Raw genomic sequence first — 3,777 nt, 5'->3', positions numbered from 1 at the left:
TTCATCAGGAGTTAACCCATCATTTATCTCAAGATTGGTTTCATCAAAAGATACATGAATGGATTCTTCCATGGCTAGAGTTCTTTTATTAAAAACTCTATAAGTGTTACTCATAAGAGAGTAGCCTAGGAAGATGTTTTCTTCAACTTTTGCATCAAACTTGCCTAAGTTATCCTTACCATTATTCAAAACAAAACATTTACAACCAAATACATGCAAGTGATAAATGTTTGGTTTTGTACCTTTGAAGAGTTCATAAGGGGTTTTCTTAAGAATTGGTCTTATAAGAACTCGATTTGAAATATAACATGCACTACTTACTACATCAGCCCAGAAATATTTTGGGAGGTTAGTTTCGTTCAACATTTTACGAGCCAGTTCTTCTAAATACTAATTATTTCTCTCTACAACACCATTTTGTTGTGGTGTTCTATGAGCAGAAAAATTGTGACTGATGCCAAGATCATCACAGAATTCTTCAAAATAAGAGTTTTGAAATTCTCCCCCATGATCATTTCTTATTTTTTAGTGATTTTTCATTTTGGACTCTTTTAGCATAAACGCTAAAGGCTTTGAATGCCTCATTCTTATGAACTAAGAAGAGTGTCCAAGTGTATCTCGAAAAATCATCTACTATAACAAGAGCATAGTAGTTACCACCATAACTTTTTGTCCTTGAGGGCCCAAACAAGTCCATATGTAGTAACTATAATGATCTATCGGAAGAAACCATATGCTTAGGTTTGAAAGAAGTTTTTGTTTGTTTACCCATTTGACAAGCACTACATAGTTTGGCTTTAACAAATTTCATTTTAGGTAAACCAATAACTAAGTCTTTCTTAATAAGTTTATTCAAATGGTCCATATGTATATGAGCAATTCTCCTATGCCACAACCATGCATCATGATTATCATTTGCAACTAAACATGTTATTGGTAAAAATGAATCTATGTTAATCATATATATATTGTTTATCCTTTTACCAACAAGTTTAGAGTTTTGAGAGTTCTTACTTTCAATGATGCACTTATCTGGGTAGAATGCCACATGGAAGCCTTTGTCACATAATTGACTTATGCTCAGAAGGTTGTGCTTGAGTCCTTCAACATATAATATACCTTCTATAGTTGTTGAGGGTGGTTTGCCAATTCTACCAACTCCAAGAATTTTTCCCTTGTTGTTATCACCTTAAGTGACATATCTTTTGTCCCTTGGAGTGAGGACAAAGAACTTCTTTCTATCGTCCGTCATATGTTTTGAGCAGCCGCTATCCAAGTACCATAAGTTGTAGGCGGCTCTCAAATTTTCCTCTTCATCATTAGAATGATGAGATGCCATTAAAGAGAGATGTGATTGTTCCTCATTTTCAGGTTCAGAGGCGGAACTGATATTGTTGTCTTCCCAAGCAATGTAGGTTTTTCTTCCATTCTTTGTTTTATTCTTCCCTTTGAAAGAATTTTTCTTTAGATTAGGACAATCCATCTTCATGTGACCAGCCTTGCCACATTCAAAGCATGTGAAATTTTGGTTGGAAGTTGATGTGTCATTGTTCTTGGTGAATTTCCTTGTTTGTCTAGTTATAGCACATTTGTTCATCTTGAGGAACTTGCTGAATTACTTCACAAAAAGACTCATGTCATCCATCTCTTCCTTATCAGATTCATCTTCTGATGATTCAAATTTGTCCACTCTAGCCTTGAGAGAGACATTGTTCTTTTTGTTCTCGTGCTCTTCATGTTGGTCAAGTTGGTTGACGTCTAGTTTGTGTTCCTGCAATTTTCCAAATAACGCAGCCAAAGACATTTTCGATAAACTTTTCTTTTCAGAAATGGCTGTTACCTTGGGTTGCCATGTTTTGGTGAGTGATCTTAGAACTTTTAAGTTCAAGTCACTATTTGATAGGACCTTACAAAGAGCAAGAAGGTGATTTGTGAGATGAGTAAATCTCTTTTGAAGATCCATAATCTTCTCTCCTGGTTTCATACGAAACATTTCGTATTCTTGAGAAAGAGTATTGAGTCTAGATCTTTTTACCTCCTCCGTTCATTCATGTATAGTCTCTAGAGTATCTCACATTTCTTTCGCATATTTGCAGTTTGATACTCTAAAGAACTCATCAATGCCAAGTGCTGAAGTGAGGATGTTCTTTGCCTTGAGATCATATTGCACCTTCTTCTTATCTTCATCATTCCATGAAGATTTGCGCTTTACTTCCCTTACATTGTTCACAACACTGAAAGGTTCATATGGTCCTTCTTCAATTGTGTTCCATATAACCAAGTCTTGAGATTCTATGAAGATTCTCATTCATATTTTCCAGAAATCATAGCACTCTCCAACAAAGTTTGGAGGGCGGTTGATGTTGGAGCCTTCTCCTAGGAATGATCTTGAGGCCATCTTTGATATAGGATCAAATTTGAGAATATCTTACTCAAAAATAGCTCTGGTGCCAATTGTAAGACTGAGATTGCAACTAAGAGGAGGAGTGAATTAGTTGACTTAAAATAATGGCCACTTTTTAATATAAAATCGAGAGTTAAAGTGCAGCGGAAAATATATGCAAAAAATGAATAAGTAAAATCAAAGAGATAAAGGAGAAGAGAATACACAAAGATTTTTATATTGGGTCACCTTCTTGTCCACTGAAGGCTGCGTCCAGTACTCTTGGACAAGGGATTTTTCCACTAAAGATTATGAGTTGCAATTACAATATCTCACCCCGAGATCTCTATGTACCTTACACACTCCTTAATCTTTATTCACCTTTGGAAAACACATTTCCAAGTGATTCTAATCCCTTTTCTTATCATACCTCGTGAAAGAAAATATTCTGCAAATAATAATGAAGAATATTCAACAATGGCGGAATTGCCTTCATGATTCTGAAAGTGATGTAACTTGCAATCCAATAAACTTTTTTGTATACTTAGTAATAATGCTCTTTATAAGTTTGTAAACTTGAAACACTTTTCACTTTAATCAATTTCAGAAAAATCAACATTGAAAGTTTAAGAACTTGTTGCAAAAAATGCAGAAAATAATTTCAGAATATGTGTAAGAGCTTTTGAAATTTGTATAAGAGTTGTGTATATGTTGTGTGTTGTGATTGTGAGTTTCAATGCCTTTATATAGGCTTTCCAGTCAGCCAAAATGTCTCTTTCAAAGGGTAGGAATTGATTGGAACGAAACATGTCTTTTGGGTTGAAACTCATTCACGTTGAATTTGAAAATCTGATGCAACAACTCTCAGTAATCGATTGCAATATTGAGTAATCGATTACTCAAATGTTTTGTCCAGTGATTATTTATTTTCGAATTAGAGTAATCGATTACAGCAAGTTGAGTAATCAGTTACTCAACTTTTATAACACTAGTAATCTGTTACTCAAAGATAGTAATGGATTATTCTGATCAGTTTTAAGTTGGATAACTCTTTTGTCACACTCGTAACCTGTTACTTAGATGAAGTAACTCATTACACACTATTTTTGAAAATTGTTTTAAGTATTTTAAAGTGTTTCAATTTTCTTTTAAAATTAGTTTGAGCATTACTACTATTGTATAATCAAGAGTATTGGATAGAAGTACATATTTTAGACTTATACTAAAAGTCTTGAATATCTTAAGCTTGAATCTTCATTGTCTTCATAAGTATTCTTCATTTTCTTCTTTTTGGTGATGTTGGTGTGTTCATCAAAACCGTGTTAAGGTCAGGAGCAAAAATCTTCTTCACAATTATTAGCAAAAATAAAAAATATCAACAAAAATAAAAACAA

The sequence above is a fragment of the Lupinus angustifolius genome, chromosome LG04 (assembly GCF_001865875.1).
Source record: "Lupinus angustifolius cultivar Tanjil chromosome LG04, LupAngTanjil_v1.0, whole genome shotgun sequence".
Taxonomy (NCBI): domain Eukaryota; kingdom Viridiplantae; phylum Streptophyta; class Magnoliopsida; order Fabales; family Fabaceae; genus Lupinus; species Lupinus angustifolius.
The sequence above is the reverse complement of the archived record's forward strand: the minus strand, read 5'-3'. Positions refer to the sequence as shown.